Genomic DNA, 18,831 nt, shown 5'->3' on the forward strand with positions numbered 1-18,831 from the left:
TTGCAGCGTAAACAGTGTATTTTAGAAATAAACTACAGCATAAAAACGACACTATAAAAATCATGACAGAATCCCTTTAAAAGAATAAGTAATTCAGCATGTGCTCTTCCACGGTGTGTTTTTAAGGAAGTAAATTTCCTGCTGACTTCCTGTTCTGAAGAGCAACTTCCTGCTGCTGAACGCCTACACGCTGTCGAACGGGACAATTTCTTCCTCTCGCAGAAATGAAATGCCAAGGGAGGTCACTTCAAGTGTGAGCAAGTGCCCGATCATGGAGTCAGCTTCAGCATTTGATCATTTCTCATTATTCTCCAGTGGCTCGTAAGATCCAGTCAAGTCATTTGGATTGGTCTAATAGCCAGCAAGCCGGAGGGCAGTACTTTCCCAACAAGAGAGGGCAGGTTCAGGATCTTGGCACAAGTTGTATATTCTCCAGTTTTGGATCTAGTGTCATGGCTAACGATGGGCGAATTTATTCGGCAGGCATGGATTTGCAGCGATTTTCAGCAGTTCGTGGCCCACGAATGTTCTTGCGAAACTGCTGCGAAAATTTGCAGTGGAAAAATTCACTGCATCAAAATTATTCGGACACCCAATGACTTAAATGCATTTTGACCAAAGAGTCGCGCGTATAAAAATTGTCAATCTCGCCAAAATTGACGCGAGTCAAACTAATTTTGACGCCCTCACCGTTTCGTGGATTTTTCTGGAGTTTTGCAAATTTTTTGGCGAACTAAAAACGGGACAGATTCGCCCATCACTAGTCATAGCTGCACTCATTTTCTAGGAACCACACAGCCCAACACATAAGCTATGGTACTTTATGCCACTAGAAGGGTTGAAGTAACACGACTGCTATGCAACTGCTCTTACAGAGTTAAAGGGGACCCGTCACCCAAAAAAAATTATTCGAAATCCTATTTTATCACGTTAGTCAAGCAAAATGAACTTTAATTACACTGTATAAATTATTTGAATCTTGTTTCCATCAGTCTGGGAATTCATAATTATCATACCTCCCAACATTTTGGAAGTAAAAAGAGGAACGAAAATTTTTTTTCCGAACGTAGTTTTTTGACCACACCCCTTTCCGTGGCCACACCCCCTAATTACCATGTTTGTTTTACAAAATTTGGCAGGTTATGAAAGTTTGAAAATATTTCTCCTTATCTAAACTGTGTTTTTGTGTCTCAAAATTGTTACAAAGTATCTTATTTGCACCTGTTAGCTGTTCTGGGCTCTCTGCTAAAAGCCAATTAAGTGAGAAACTTTGTTTCTTTTTCTGGCTGTTCAGTGCAGAGAAAAGAGGGACTTTCCAGTACAAATGAGGGACTGCGGGTTGAGCTGTCAAAAGAGGGACTGTCCCTCCGAAAAAGGGACAGTTGGGAGGTATGAATTATAACAAGCAGGCAGGAGCCATTTTGTGGACACTGTTATTAAGACAAGTCTTGTATCATCTCAGAATCTTGTTTGTGCTCCAGAATGGGGGACCTGATGTCCATCCCCATGTCCTGGCTACACAATTAAATGGTAAAGAGAACGGGGGAATGTGAGGAGAGCAGTGACATGTAGGAAGTGCTGAATGGAAAGTGAAAGTAATTGCCTAAGGCATAGAGGAGGGGCAGACAATATTTGATTGACAGCTGAGATTTTTAAATGAGCTTACAACAAGCTGTGAATGCTTTAATAAAAAAAGAATTTGGATTTCATGTTTCATTTGAAAAGGACTTTTATTATACAGCTTTTTTGTGTCTGGTGGCAGGTCCACTTTAAATGTGTGCCTTTCTATGAGAATGAATTCTCCTCCACCTTGAAGGTGTGTGGTAGCAGAGGTAGTGCTTGCTCCTAATCAGTCATAAGCCGTAGAACAGGAGGTGGTCTGGGAATAACCCCTCAGATGAAGTTGGCTTCACTAAAACACAAAAGGCTGCGGGGTGAGTAGTGAAGCCCAGCACTGAGCTGGCACAGAGAACGTCATTTGTACCGGGGGCCTGGAACACATTCATTTGCTGGAAATGGAAAAGGTGGGGGGAGGTCTCTCAGCTGTTGTGGAGCTGGTGAGGGTGATGGACGCGCCGCGGCAAATGTGGGGTGGAACGTAATGTTCTAGATGAGGAATAATCCACCAGAGCTTCAGCCTGATGTAACTGGGCCAGACTGAGTGGTGGAGGGACAAGGGGGGGAATTAATCATAAAATATCAAACCTCAATTTCGGTGCTCAAACCTAAGCAGCACCCTGCTAGTCATGGTATGATCCAAACACTGAGCATTTGAAGCAACTTCGCTATTTTGGCAAATCCCAGAATGCTAAAACACCCCCACTGAGGGGTAGGAAACTCCCAAATCTGCCTTCTCTGGGGGACAATGTAACACATGAACCAACATTTATATTTGTCTAATAAAACTATTTAGTTTGTGCATAATTATGTTCCTCTTGCCACCGACCTCCTACAGTTTCTATGACTGTCTCAGCATGCAGCCTCCATGCTTCCATCTCAGCCCCTGGCTTGGTCCAATCACCCCCACTGCCCCTCCTATTCCGGTTATCACTTTCCACTCTAACCAGATAGGTCATTATGATTCCGCACATTCAGCGCCTAACCTGCTCCTCGCTAAGCTCTGAGTCGTCACTATCCGTGTCACTAACCAGGCAATCGTACTATAGCCTAACACTATACTTGAGTCACCTTGGTGGTTATATTACACTAGCCAGTACAGGTATATCAGACTCCACACAGTCCATGTACCACAGTCTATGTTTATATTTCACTACATCCACGAGTGGTATCATACCAGCTTAATCCATCGTAGACTAGTCTTGTCTGTCAAATATCTACTAACCTAGCAAGGTATACTAGCCTAACCACTAACCACTAGTCTTGTTTACTATTCCACTACGCTGATCAAACCCTAGTAACCGGTATATTCTAGGTACTAACATAGACTCACGTCTTCTGCTTACTCTACCTTACTCAAACCATACTACGGTATATAAGCCACTTAAACACCATAGATAGTCTTGTGTTATATTGCAACCTAACCAAACGGTATAACTCAGGCCAACATAGACTTCTGCAGTCTTGTGTCTCATATTACTGAACCAGAACTATCAATACGTGCGTCCGTCACCCCGGGCACATCCGCCACCGGCCCGAACGAACACAACACATCCGACCTCAACAGCGGAGGCCCGCGGGGAAACCGTTTAAACAATGCGGGGGGCTTCTTCTTTCTTTTCTCCTCCTGCTTCCCTCTGTCTCTCTTATTCTACTTCCACTACACCCAGAACGGCCAGTACCCTAGTCACGCCCGCCTACACACACCCTAGCACCCCATCCTTGCTTGCTTCACTAACTCCCTCACCCTACCAGACGCTGAACGCCAAATATCAGGACCCTAACATTCCACGACCACTCTGTCGTCATATCCTCACAACCCAACAGTTACCTCACAAGCACCCTAACACTAGACCTTAGTCTTCTGTCGTCACTATCGTAACTACACCACTAAGGTACACCAGTACTATCACTCTCTCACGGCGCACTAAGTCCATTGTGCTCATATTCACAACCCGAACGGCCACCTATCAGCCCTAACAACTTAGCAAGCTTGGATATCATCTCATAAGCCTCATCCACACCACCATCCATATCACGCGGCGGCCGTCCTAACCCAAGACTAGTCGCTGTGTTATACTCTCACCTAAACCCAGTAGACGGGTTCATCTACAGACCAGAAGGCAATCATAGCTAGCCTTAACATAGACTAGTCTTTGCTGCTGTATCACTTCACTAACCCACAGAAATAGGGTCTACTATCAGCCGTCTCTACAACTTAGATCAGCTCTTCTGTCTGTATATTCACTAACCAGAAGTTATATCTTAAGCATACCGCGCCTACCTACTACATACGACTACTTCTTGCTGTCTCACGTCATTCCCCAAACTAACCAGAAGTACCATAGCCTCTGCTAAACTCATAGAAGCTCATCTTGTGTTAAGCACTTCTTTCTTACTAACCCAGAACAGGCCCTCATATCATATCTAACATTAGACACTAGTCTTTGGTCGGTTATATCATCGCATTCCCCACATACCCATTGCCAAGCTAATACTACGCTTTATAATGCATAGACTATTCGTCGGTCATATATTCCATCTAACAAAGGACATACTAGCCAAACATCGTAGCATCTCAGTCCTTTGTTATATCTTCACTGTAACCCTAGACGAGGACATTATACGCCTATAACACTAGCACCTACTTCTCTGTCGTTATATTCACTAAACCAAAAGCTATTCTACTCAACTCCAGAAAGGGCATAAGCGAGCATGCCCCCTTAACAGTATACTAAGTCTGTGTTATATCTCACTAGAACCAATGTTATATCAGCCCCTAACATGTAGGACTACGTCTTCCGTGTCTCTTCATAATCCACTACCTACACCACCGAACGCCTATATAGTGCCAACACTTAGACTAAGTCTTAGTGCTCTATCACGATCTGTACTAAGCCAGAAAGGTATGATAGCCCTAAGTCATAGATCAAGTTCTCCGTCGTCATCATTTACAGACCAGGAATAGCTATAGGCGTATCTATGACTGGCGGCCTTACTAATGTAAATCGCCTAAAAAGCGTCAGGCTTAGATTACAAGGCGCTTTGCATCCTCTGATCTTTCTATCTACCTCGTTTTGTGAATTATCAAGTGCCTCTGTCTTCTGGCGCACTCTTTCACACCCGGATCTCCAAACTCAATGGGTTGCACCTGTCATCTTTCCCGGAGCGCCTAGGACAACACGCGCTACATTCGCTCAAAAATTGCAACTCTGGATAAGCTGGCTGTACACTCAAAAATAGTGGCATTGACACCAACATAACAGGCACTCGTCTTCCATGCGTCCGGCTTCACGGACTTCACGCCAGGTATCTCCAGAGACCCTTTTTACGAACTTCTTCTACCCGGCCAAACAGAATGTTCCCAAAATTTGGCACATATGGCACCTACGGGATGTGGGAGGCGTCGGAATCATGTGCTGCACCTACCTCTTTGCGCAAAAACGCAGAGCAAGTACCATCCCCCTTCATCCCCTCACATTTGACTCCTCGAACTTCAGGTACTTTGCGGTTCGTTCACTCGCGGCCGAACTTATTTTCCGCTAATGGTCGTCGGGCCTTTCCCCCGGTGCCCGCACTCTCTCAGCATGAATCTATAGCCCGACAAACCTTAATCTCTCAATATCGCACTTGATCAAATACAAGGTGTCCATCTCAACACTTAAACTGCGTCATCAATTAGATCCACGTTTAACATAGGGTCGGCGACCCCCCCTCCAGAGCGCTTGCAGTAAGCGTAGAAACAAATTACCACTTAATAGCGTTTAGACAAAAACCTCACAGCTATACAGATAATAAACAGCTTCACAATTGACAACACAAATGTCATTTACTTCTGGATCGTCTGCCAATTAGCGTTGATAAATCACAAATTAGTTGTTTGAAGGTGAACCAGCCCTTTAAGCGGAGGTCATTATAACTATTATGGATCATAAAAATCAGACAACGAAACTATTAACCATTCCTTGTCGCCTCTAAAAAAACAAAACATATCCCGTTCCTCTTACGTCCCTTGGTATCTGTTCTCCGGCAATGGTTGTTCTTTTTATAGAGGAATAAATGGAAGACCTCGGTTTAGCTCTCTCCATTAAATGAGAGGAGGGATCGAGGAGATTGAGCAAAGACTTCAGGTTTCCATTGAAATAATTTGGTTAACCTTGGAACTTTCCTCACTTATCCTGACGTGCCGCTGTCATTAGCCGAGACGAGAGTACTTGAGAGTAAATTAGAGCTCATTAAGAAGCATCTTACCTCTAACCTCCGCCCGAGAATGGAGAGCATCATTTGGGGGAAGCACTGCCCGCGGAGAACGTCTGGAGGGATAAAAGTGCTACTGTTAGTATCTCATGCGCTGGATAAAGATCTGTACAAATTGAATTGATACAGTGGGAAAGTGAAATTCTGTGGGGTACGAACATCCCATCGCTTATGGTCTCTATCATCTCGGCCTGTAGCAATACAGCTATGGGACCCATTATCCAGAATGCTCAGAACCTGGCGTTTTCCAGATAACGGATATTTCCACACTTTGGATCTTCATACCTTAAAGGACGGTTCACCTTTAAGTTAACTTTTAGTACGTTATATAGAATGGCAACTTCTCAATTGGCCTTCATTTTTTCTGACTTACAGTTTTTTTTAATTATTTGCCTTCTTCTTCTTCTGACTCTTTATAACTTTCAAACGGGGGTCACTGACCCTATCTGATGATCAAATGCTCTGTTAGGCTACAAAGTTATCACTATACCTACTTTTTAATGATAATCATTAAGACCCTCTCCTATTTATATTCCAGTCTCTCGTTTAAATTACTGCATGGTTGCTAGCATAATTTGGACCCTAGTAACCAGATGGCTGAAATTGCAAACTGGGGAGCTGCTGAATAAAAATCTAAATAACTCAAAAACCACAAATAATTAGAGCTGCACCAAATTCAGGATTCGGTTCGGGATTCTGCCTTTTTCAGCAGGATTTGGATTCGGCCGAATCCTTCTGCCTGGCCGAACCGAATCCAAATTTGCATATGGAAATTAGAGGCGGGAGGGAAATCGTGTGACTTTTTGTAACAAAACAAGGAAATAAAAAATGTTTCCCCTTCCCACCCCTTATTTGCATATGCAAATTGGGATTCTGATTTGGTTCGGTATTCGGCCAAATATTTTGCGAAGGATTTGAGGGTTCGGCAAAGTCCAAAATGGTGGATTCGGTGCATCCCTACAAATAATAAAAAATGAAAACCAATTACAAATTGTCTAAGACTATCACTCTCTACATCATACTAAAGGGTCATATAGTAAGGGTCTGGCCACACGAGCAAATTCGGGGAGATAAATCTCCTATTCTTTGGGGCGACAATCTCCCCGAACTGCCTTCCCCCTGCTGGCTAAAATGAAAATTGCCTGGGGGAAGGCACACATGGCACTTTGTTTTCCACAGTCGCCCGAAGTTTCTTCATGAGGCAACTTCGGAAAATGAAGCGCCTAAATATGAACAATCCCTTTAACCCTACTAGAAAATCAATTAACATTAAATAAACCCAATAGGCTGGTTTTGCCTCCAATAAGGATTAATTATATCTTAGTTGGGATCAAGTACAAGTGACTGTTTTATTATTACAGAGAAAAAGGAAATCATTTTTTAAAATTTGGATTATTTCCTTATAATGGAGTCTATGGGAGGCGGCCATTCCTGTAATTCGGAGCTTTCTGGATAATGGGTTTCCGGATAATGGATCCCATACCTGTACCTTTAAAATGAGCAATAAGCTGTTCCTGACGGACGCAAGTCTTTTTTAAACCTGAGTGACTATATCTATATATATATATATATATATATATATATATATATATATATATATATATATATATATATATATATATATATATCATAAAAGAAGCCATAGTGCTTCAGAAAGAAATCTATAATTCCTGGCTGAAAGAGCAGGGAAAGAATTGATTATATAGAGCACGAGAAGGGGATAAGTAGCCCAAGCATATGTGGGTCTGAACTGGGTTGGTCCTTCCTAAAGTTTGAGGTCAATAATAAGGAATGTTTAGTACTCCCTGTGGAACGCAGTCACTATAAGCCGTCATTGTATGGATCCGGACAGCTCTCCCCCTCGCTCCCTGTGATAATTATGTCCAATGGGAATTCATTGTCAAACCAAGTGTAAAAAGCAAGATGGCAAAATAGAGCAAATTCAACCTTCTGGCTATGGTTTCCAGTACTCCTGGCTGCCTGTTATCCCTACAACTGCATCTCTACGTTGAACTACAATTCCCAGGATGCCAAGCCGGCAGGCGAGGTACAGGACAGGGGGTGTAGCTGGGCTCCACTCATTGCTGTGACCTTGAAATAAGGGGTCGGTATGGCTTAGAGGACCAGGTTTTAGGATTGTATGGGACCACTGTAAAAAAAGGGGGGTTCTGAAACAGACCTATCAGCCAACTTGGGGTTCAGTACTGCTAAACTGCACAGTTACTCACAGCACTTGATAGTATCTCTGGTTTCAACTTTTTAACTTGCAGCCTTCTGATCAAACCTTAGAGATGATTGGTTGCAGTGAGTAACTACTGAGGCCCTAAAGGTGGCCATTATGATCTTTCTTGGAAAATATTTTTCCAAGAAAGAGCGTTCGTTTCAATACACACGTGTAGAGCTGAATGGTCAGATATACATATAGAAACAATAGAATTCTACCTGTATCTGATGATTCAGCACTAACAATGGCCCATGTTTGGGTGACTTCAAAGGCACCTGATTAAAATTAAAATATTCCGTCCAGCCCGATCGACTGGTATCCAAGTCTTCTGCCGATATCGGTCGGCTATTTTCCCACCATACATGCACCGAATAGAGTACGAAAATTCACTTCGTACAACATTATCTGTGCGTCAATGGCCACCATAACTAGTAAAATAAATAAATAAATAAATAAATAAAGAATGGTAAAACAGTCAACAATAAAAACACGTTTCCTCCAAAACTGCCAATGGAAAGTGTTATATATATACAGGTACGGGATCTGTTATCCGGAAACCTTTCATCCAGAAAGCCCTGAAGGCAGTCTCCCATAGATTCCATTATAATTAAATAATCCAAAATCTGAAAACCGCTTTCCTTTTTCCTCTGTAATAATAAAACAGTCGCTTGTACTTGATCCCAACTAAGATATAATTAATCCTTATTGGAAGCAAAACCAGCCTTTTGGGTTTATTTAATGTTTACATGATTTTCTAGTAGACTTAACGTATGAAGATCCAAATTACGGGAAAGATCCATTATAAAGAAAACCCCAGGTTCCGAGCATTCTGGATAACAGGTAACAAACATACCTGTACCTTGTACTTGATCTCAACTAAGATATAATTAATCCTTATTGGAAGCAAAACCAGCCTATTGGGTTTATTTAATGTTTAATGATTTTCTAGTAGACTTAAGGTATGAAGATCCAAATTACGGAAAGCTTCATTATCTGGAAAACCCTAGGTCCCGAGCTTTCTGGATAACAGGTAACATACCTGTACCTTGTACTTAATCCAAACTAAGATATAATTCATCCTTATTGGAAGCAAAACCAGTCTATTGGGTTTATTTACATGGTACGGGTATTACAGGTATGGAGATTCAAATTAGAGAAAGATCTGTTATTCGCAAAACCCAGGTCACGAGCATTATGGATAACAGGTCCCATACCTGTATATAAAAAAAAAATATATATATATATATATATATATATATATATATATATATATAAGCTCTTTTGTGTTCCAGTAGATTTTTTCTCTCGTATGCATCCACCACCCTTTGCTGTAAAGTGCTTGCGGCTCAGGTAAGTAGGTGCACTCATGGGTTTTAAGATTCAATTTGTCCGATCAAGTCTAAAGAAAAAAAATCCAATACAGCCTTTTAAGTGAATTGAATTATTAAACAATGGATGGGGTTGTGCTCTCCTGCCTGACAGAGCAATGTTTTACTTTCCAGGTGAAAGGCTTTCCAGCAGATTCCAATGTATGGACCTGAGCGGAGGCTGTGGTGTATAGGAAATGGATGGAACTGGGGGTAGATTTCTGCCCAGTTCTCCACCAAACAAAGCACTAATGGTTGACAACTCCCAGCATCCCTCACAGTTATTGCCTGCAGCAGCATGTATTAAAAAAGTAGAGGCATTTTATTGCCAATAGATTAGCTGCAATAGTGCAAGCTAGAATGCAATATTTATTCTGTAGAATGTTTTACCATACCTGATTAAAAAGCTCTAGAAGCTCTCTTGTTTAGCAGCTGCCATATTAGTTTGTGTGACATCACTTCCTGCCTAAATCTCTCCCTGCTCACTTATAGCTCTATAACAGTAGAGAAGGGGGAGGGGAAGAGGAGCAAACTGAGCATGCTCAAGCCCTAGCCCTGGAGGTTTAAGCTGAAAACAGAAAGTCTGATACAGAAGCCCATGAGTACACAATAGAAGGAAAGAAATGTGGTATTTCTTTTGACAGAGGACTCAGAGCAGCATTACTTTGAGGGTTTACTGGTATATTTATATAGACCTTTCTGATAAAGCTTACTTAGTTTTAACCTTTCCTTCTCCTTTAAGTGCTTGCTATGTCTTCATACCATACTGTATGGGTGAATCGATATGGCAGCTCAATTAAGTTCTGTTCACACAATATGTCCTTATAATATGACATGTAAAAGAAACAACGAAGCAGCTCCCACTGAGGTTAGGTATAAAATATACAGAGAAGAGCGTATTCCAGGCACAAAATAAGCCATACCATCACCAGGCCCAAGATAAAAGGCAAGTCCTGAAAATCAATAGGAATTATTTTCTCCTTAAGAACAATGTGCAGTAGCTAAAACACGAGTCAGCCGCTTAAGAGTCCTACTGTGGCAGTTAAATATGAATGCATGTGGATAAACAATATTTTCACTATTGTGCTTTCAAAAGACTGCTGATTGAATAGAACCGCATTAATTAGTCTTTGTCCTTTAACTCTTGCCGACGGACTTTTTAAACGGGGGGGGGGGGGAGGAAAAACCGTTTACGGCACAAAGGCGACCACAGAAGCCTGTACATCGCACTTGGGGAAGCAAATAATCTGAAAAGGGAAAAAAATGCTGAGGCAGGACAGAGTTACCAGCACCATCAGAAACATTGTGAAAAGGGAATTTGTGGCCACAGCTGCTGGTATTCGCCTACAGAGATAAAATTCCTCTTATTAAGGAAGGTAAGGAGTCTCTGTTACGGCCTACGGGGGCCACAGATAGGGAAGGATCGACATGGGGTAAAATGCTGGTTAAATAAAGCAGCAGTCTATGACAAATGTCTGGGAATTGTACGATTTGTGAGTTCACTGCTGATTATTGGCACTTGTTAGTTTAAAGCTGGCCATGGATTTGATTGTATGACTCTCCGTTTCGTACGATTTTCAGGCTGTGTGTGGCGTGTCCTGACATTTTTCGTGAGGTGGTGATCGGTCGTTCATCGGCTACCGATAATATCTCTGCATGTATTGCTGATCTGACGATATCAGTGGGAGACTGTCACTAGCATTTGTCGGACATAACTTTCGTACGATTGCTGTCAGGGGCAGAACATTGTCTGTTACTTCTTTATTTGATCTGAATTGTTAGTGGCAGGTCAGGAGATGGCACATAACAATCGTTCGTCCGATATGAAGGTAAATCTGCACTATCTTTGGCCTCATTCTCGCAGATTATCTGTGTGCACTAAAACACTTGCAATTAAAGATGGCCACACACAGTGACTGGATAGTGGGCAGTCAGATAACAAAGGAAATGGAGGAGAGCTGCAGTCCTTTACTTCCTGTTGCCCAAACGCCTCCCACAGGAAGTAGATTTTCAGTCAGCAACAACTGATACAGTAAAATTGCTAATTTCATTATACCTCACTGGGTGGGCACATGGTTTTTTTTTTTGGGCAAGATTCCTGTGGCAAATAAAACAATACATCACCTAGCCTCACTTGTCCCTTAAACATTTTACCAGGCCCAGACTGGCAACCTGTATATTGTGGCAAATTCCAAAATGGCTGCTATAAGATACCACAGACCTGTTCTATTTATTGGGCCAGTTTGGGCCACACAGTACTCAAAACGACAGGGCTTATTGTGAATCTCAGTCTGGACATGCCTGTTGCCTATAAAGATTCATTCAGCAAACTAATATTGCAGCTTCATTCAGAACCATTTGCTCTGCTGCCACTTATATATATATATATATATATATATATATATATATAGCCTATCCAGCCTGTCAGGGTTGCAGAAAAGCAATGACTGTGACAAAGCGATGGTTCCATGTTACCAGAGAGTTCATTGCTGCCAGGGGTTTGGGAAGAATCTGCGTCCGACAGGTGCAAGGTGATACGCGCCTGCAGAGATCAAGTTCAACAAAGCAGCGCATGGAGGATATACAAACTGCCTCGTCAGCTCTACTTTATTTCCGGATCTTTCTCAGCTCCTGAGATTTCTGAAGCTACAGCCTTTGTGCCTGTACTTGTCCACATACCCTTCTAGGGGCAATAACACAGTGGAGGATAATTACTAAGTTGTTAGAATATTATACACAGGATTTTGCTAGTGCCCACCCTTTTCCTAATAATAAAACCTATGCATCACATTACTGTGATATTGCTCCGATAAGCAAATATGTTATAATGGTAGGGGCTTCAGACAGACAATATCCCCTGATTATTGATTTATAAAGAGGTTATCTCGCCCTGAGGTTTCCCAACCTCCCAAAATACAGAAAAGCAGAAAATGGGTGCTGTACCAATCAGTGGGGACATGAATCTATTTTAGCTTGTGTGTGACAAAGTGTGACCATTATAGTCCACACTAGAGTAACATAGTAAATTAGGTTGAAAAAAGACACGTCGACTATTTTAACTTTTTTTAACCTGCCTGACCGCCAGTGAGCCTGCCCATCTGGTTGTTTTATTTTTGTTAGTTTATTTTTGAGGAACTAGAGCCATGAGGTGCCCAAACAAATGCAGAAGATGCCCCCAAAGAAGATACATGGAGAGAATTGTGGCTTCCATTCTCTCTACGATCACTGAGCAGAGGTCAAACAATGCCTGTATATGGCTAGCCCAGGGTATTTCCCCACTCACATACTGTTGTGGAGCTGTAGCCACAAGAGGAGCTATGGGGTGATTATAGGATCGTGTCTATAGATAGGCAACCAGGGAGAGGGGAAGTGGTGAGGATGGAACTGTTGGAGAATGTAAATAGTAACAAGAGATGATTTAGGGGGAAGTGGCTGTAACATTGGTATGTATTACTATAGTAATATAGCAATTATGGAATAGTAAGTGTGAATAGAAACACAAAATGGGAATGTTTGCCCCTAGCTTACGCCGACATATCACGGGGGGGTGGGAGAATTTCTATTATAGATGGGAGAACACAATGTGAGCAGATCAAGACGGACAGGACATAATGAAGGGTACAAAGATGTATAGAACATAGGCATGAAGACAGATATGGCCCAAGGATGGGCCTAGAGGGAAAGGAGATGACAGACAAAACCATGGAGGCCCAACATTTGAAAGACCCACCCTACAGAGGAACAAGATTAGGAAGACACAAGGACCAAGTAAAATTGAGGACGGACAAGGGTTTCACACAACCACGAAAGATGTTAAGCATTCAACCATGTCGGAAGAAGATGGCATAGACACAAAATTGGAAAACCACACAAAGGCAAAAAAACAAAGATGGATAGAATACATGCAGGCAATATACAGCCTGTAGTCCTTCTCAACTGGATCATCTGCTGTACTGAAGGTTAGGTAGCCCAGGAAATTGCTATATTTACTTTGGCATATGCAGTTATGAACTTACATATGTTCTGCCTTTTCTTTAAAAAAAAACAACAAATGCTCTGTAAGGCTACAAATGTATAATTATTGCTACTTTTTATTATTCATCTTTCTATTCAGGCCTCTCCCATTCATAATCCAGGCTCTTGTTCAAATCAATGCATGGTTGTTGGGGTACAATGGACCCTAGCAACCAGATGGCTGAACTTGCAAACTGGAGAGCTGATGAATAAAACACGAAATAACTCAAAAACTACAAATAATAAAAAATGAAAGCCAATTGCAAAGTGTCTCAGAATATTGCTCTCTACATCATAAAAAGGTGAACCACTCCTGTGAAGAATAATAATGAGTTCCGTATAGCGAGCCGCTCCCTTCTCCTAACTGCTGCCTGCGTTTCAGACTAACAGATAAGTATCAGCTCATTATACAGGGTGGGACCCGATATTGTATGGCGTCACCTCACTCTTGTTCAGACCCAACACTGTGACAGTCTAGCATTTAAATAGGGCTCCCACACTTCCTGGTTTACCCAGGATCATCTCAATTTTAAATTTTAAATCTGCCCTTGCCATATAAAAACTCAGAGACACTTTTGGGGGGTCACAGGAAATGGTCTAATAATGGTCCCTATAGCAATTGGTGGTCTAGAAAGATGCATCATTGCAAATTACTGGCCATAACTATGGAAGGGCTTAGCATAAAATGCGTGGGCTGGGGTGTGGGGAATAAAAAGTAGCAATTACAATACATCTGTAGCCTTACAGAGCGTTTGTTTATTTAGATGGGGTCAGCGACGACCCTTTTGAAAGCTGGAAAGAGTCCGAAGAAGAAGGCGAATAATTAAAAAACGGTTGCTTAGAACTGGAATGTACTAGAAGTTAACTTAAAGGTGAACCACCCCTTTAAACTGAAATTAATAGTGACATCTATACTTAACAGTGCTTTCCATTCCATAAAACACCATTCAGAATTCCAGAAAACCATAGATTATCATTTTTACAAAAACTCTTTCTGTTCCCCATGTTAGATTGTAAGCTCTTATGCGTTGTACCCTCGAATCCTCCAGTAACCACTTGTAAAGCTGGTTTGCTAAGGCCTTTTGCAATATTAAAGCCCTGATTTTATATAATAAAAACACAGCATTATGCATTGATCAGAGACAACAATCCCCCACAAATTCTGACCGTTAAGAGCCACGTCTTTCACTATAAGTGGCCAACTTCCTTCTTGCAGGGGGAGATACAGAAGTGAAACTGGCAGATGTTTGATGTGTAGAGAGGCAAAGCCAGAGTAGAGTGGGGGAGCATTGTCACTTGGGCCTAATGAGGGGGTCATAGGAGGAAGAGCTGCAACATTATCTATGGAGACTGACGCTGTAAGAAAACTGGCAAGTCGAATAAATGCCTACAGGTTTAGTCACGTATTACACTTCTGAGGTCACTGCCCAGCAAACATGGACCTTAAAGGTGAACTAATAAATGTGGCTAAAAATGGCATATTTTATATAGTGAACTTATTGCACGAGGCTAAAGTTTGAGCTTGTCAATAGCAGCAATGATCCAGGACTTCAAACTTGTCACAGGGGGTCACCATCTTGGAAAGTGTCTGTGACACTCACATGCTCAGTGGGCTCTGATTGGCTGTTGAGAAGCTAAGCTTAGGGCTCGTCACTAATTATCCAGCAGAAAATGAGCTTCCCTGGCTGTAATATAAGCTGATGCTACAGGTTTGCTGATTATTCAATTCTGATGCTAATTGCACTGGTTTCTGTGCTGCCATGTAGTAATTATGTGTATTAATTACTAATCAGCCTTATATTGTGACATTTCTATTCTATGTGCACTGTATATTGTGAGTGGGTCCCTAAGCTCAGTAAGTGACAGCAGCACAGAGCATGTGCAGTGAATCAGCAGAAAAGAAGATGGGGAGCTACTGGGGCATCTTTGGAGACACAGATCTTTACTGCTAAAGGGCTGTGGTTGCCTTGGGCTGGTACAGAAGCACAAAACATAACGTACAACATTTCTAGCTACTTCTTTAGCTAAGTTTTAGTTCCCCTTTGACGGTTTCTCTTGCACTGTAACTAAATGGATGAGACAGTTAGGAAACTCACTGTGTAGGATCATGTCAGACTCAAAGCAGTAGGGAAACAACCAAAAAACTTAATGGCAATACTTTTGTCAACAAGTCAACCATAGGCTAGAGATCCCCGATTTGGTGTCTCTGTGGGTGTAATTCATAGCTTGGTGAACCAAAAGATGGTAATGGGCCTTGCAGGTATTTTGAGGGAACAGAATTCAATGGCTACTTTAAAGGGATTCTGTCATGATTTGTATGATGTAGTTTTTATTTCTAAATGACACTGTTTACACTGTAAATAATTCACTCTACCATATAAAATGTCATTCCTGAACCAACAAGTGTATTTAGTTGTAATATTGGTGTGTAGGTGCATCTCAGGTCATTTTGCCTGGTCATGTGATTTCAGAAAGAGCCAGCACTTTAGAATGGAACTACATTCTGGCAGGCTGTTGTTTCTCCTACTCAATGTAACTGAATGTGTCTCAGTGGGACCTGGATTTTACTATTGAGTGTTGTTCTTAGATCTACCAGGCAGCTGTTATCTTGTGTTATGGAGCTGCTATCTGGTTACCTTCCCATTGCTCTGTTGTTAGGCTGCTGGGGGGAAAGGGAGGCGGTGATATCACTCCAACTTGCAGTTGCATGACTGGGGGCAGCTGGGAAACTGGCAATATGTCTAGTCCCTTGTCAAATTCAAAATTAAATATAAAAAAAATCGGAGTGCTGAGAAATGTTGCCTCACCTTACACCACAGGATTAAATAGGCAGTCTTTATCCTATATACAAAGTAACAGGAGAGGCTTTAACATAAAATGGCACAGACATATATTTGCTTTAGACATAGCTGTCAATGAGAGATTGAAGCACTGTTACACATTCAGATATCAGCACATTGGAAACTCATTAGCCCACACCTTAATGCAGGTTCTGGTTCCATCTACAGCAGAGTAAATAGATACAGATGGGTTATTAGACAGGTGGAGCTGGCATGAAAAGGGTTAAGAGGCCAGGAAGAACGCTAATTTAGGAGATAGGTGCTCTATCTGTGTCTAACGGAAATAAATGACCAGACTGTGTTCCTTGTTAATTTCCACTGTTCATAGCAACCCTCCATGCAGCTACCAGTTAAGAGGCTAAAGGCTAATGAATAACCCACTGGAGAGCTGCCATAGACACATATGTTGGAACAAATATCACAGGCCCTGTGCATCACACGCGAAAAGAAATAGCAATCTGACAATCCAATGAGAGATATGCATATGCAAATTAGGGGTGGGGAGAGGAAATCACGTGACTTCATTGTCACAAAACAAGGAAGTAAAAAATGTTTTCCCCTTCCCACCCTTAATTTGCATATGCAAATTAGAATTTGGTTCCGTATTAGGCTGAATCTTTCACAAAGGATTGCATCGGTCGGTGCATCCCTAATTCCGGGCTCTTTGCCAAAAACCAATTAAACAATTAGAAACGTTGTATCTTTTTCTGTTTGTTCAGTGCAGGAGATCAAAGAGAAAGTCGGGACATTTCAGTAACAATCGGGATTCGGCCAGGATTCGGCCTTTTCCAGCATGATTTGGATTTGGGCGAATCCTTTTGTTAGGCCTAACTGAATCCGAATCCTAATTTGCATATGTATATTAGGTGTGGGAAGGTAAATCACGTGACTTTTCGTCTCAAAACAAGGAAGTAAAACATTCTTTTTACACTTTTTCTTTTCCGGTCTATAATTTGCATATGCAAATTAAGATCCGGACTCATTATTTGGCCAAATCTTTCACAAAGGATTCGGGGATTAGGCCGAATCCCTAATAGTGGATTTGGTGCATCCAGTGTCGGACTAGCCCGGCGGGACACCGGCAAAAAACCCAGTGGGCCCTGACCCTCATGGGCCACCGCCAGGCCAAACCCCCTCCCCCGGGAGGATATTCGGCGATGTGCAGCGCAATGTGCGCACCGACGGGGCACCATGTGCGCAAGCACATAGAGGGGTCGCCGTATGCGCATGCGCACTGAGGGGGCGCTGCACAGCGTGTTGCAGTAGGAGGACGGGGGCCCTGGACTGGAGCCCCCCAGTCCGACCCTAGGTGCATCCCTAGTTGAGCTATCAAAATTGGGACTGTCCTGTGAAAAATGGGACAGTTGGGAGGTATGATGTACGGTCTGGGTCAACAGACTAGTCATGATACTGCCAGATCACACATTATTTAACAGTTTGAAAATATAATCTCATGTCCCCAGGTACATAGATGAAGGGCAGAAGAGGAAAGCATGCAGAACGGGCCAATGCAAGGCCACCTCTACCCAGTAGATCAGTGATTTTCAACCTAAAGTTGGCCGTGTATGGGCCGATAAAAGCAGCTGACAGAGTGAGTCGGCAGCTTAATGGCCTGCGTATGGGGCCCTCTGACAGGCGTCCCTGATCGATATCTGGCTATATCGGCCAGATGTTGATCGAGCAGGGCTAAAAATCCCGTCGGTCCTAGGGCCCACGATCGGATCAGTTCGATATCGGCCACCTCGGAGTGGGCATATTGGGGAGAGATCTGCTCATTTGGCAAAATTGCTGTATGTGTATGGCCACCTTTAGGCTCAGAGCACGAGGAACTGCGCGGCACGTACCAACCACACTCCCCTCTGTTTAAATGTTGTTATGATGACTTGTTTAATAGAGAAGTATCTGCCCACACTGAATAAAAGGACTAAAAAAAATGAAAAACAAAACAACAATTTAATTGAATTCATTATTCATGGCTAATTTCCTATAAAGCAGCCTGCAGGTTAAAAGAATAAGGGGTTGTGAGCAGAGCTTTGTTTGTGTGCTTGATGGCGCTGCTCCTAACCACTTTTAATAATGTAGGGCTGGCTGCAAAGCCTGCTGGGAAATTAACCCTTCCTCCTTACAGCGAGAGCTGTGAAGAAGTGGAATTGTCTCCCTGAATCAGTGGTACAGGCTGATACATTAGATAGGTATAAGGAAGGGTCGGATGCTTTATTCACCAGTAGCTCCTCCCAGCAGACAGAATGGAGCCAATGAGATTAGAGGAGGGAAAGGGGTGTTACAGGGAGAGCTGGGAAGTGAATCAGGGGTACAGGCTGATTCATTAGATAGGTATAAGGAAGGGTCGGATGCTTTATTCACCAGTAGCTCCTCCCAGCAGACAGGAGGGAGCCAATGAGATTAGAGGAGGGAAAGGGGTGTTACAGGGAGAGCTGGGAAGTGAATCAGTGGTACAGGCTGATTCATTAGATAGGTATAAGGAAGGGTCGGATGCTTTATTCACCAGTAG

At 42.4% G+C, this 18,831-nt stretch overlaps 1 protein-coding gene across 4 annotated transcripts in view; it reads right to left on the reverse strand.

Moving 5' to 3' along the window:
• mef2d.S (myocyte enhancer factor 2D S homeolog) overlaps nucleotides 1-18,831 on the reverse strand; it is a 165,208-nt gene that overhangs the window by 96,874 nt on the left and 49,503 nt on the right. For all 4 annotated transcript variants that reach the window (XM_041574154.1, XM_018231937.2, XM_018231932.2 and 1 more), the window contains exon 2: nucleotides 5,869-5,930. The gene's annotated coding sequence lies outside the window, so the exon portion shown is untranslated. The remainder of the gene's footprint in view (nucleotides 1-5,868; nucleotides 5,931-18,831) is intronic.

The sequence above is a fragment of the Xenopus laevis genome, chromosome 8S, assembly GCF_017654675.1.
Source record: "Xenopus laevis strain J_2021 chromosome 8S, Xenopus_laevis_v10.1, whole genome shotgun sequence".
NCBI classification, from domain to species: Eukaryota; Metazoa; Chordata; class Amphibia; order Anura; family Pipidae; genus Xenopus; species Xenopus laevis.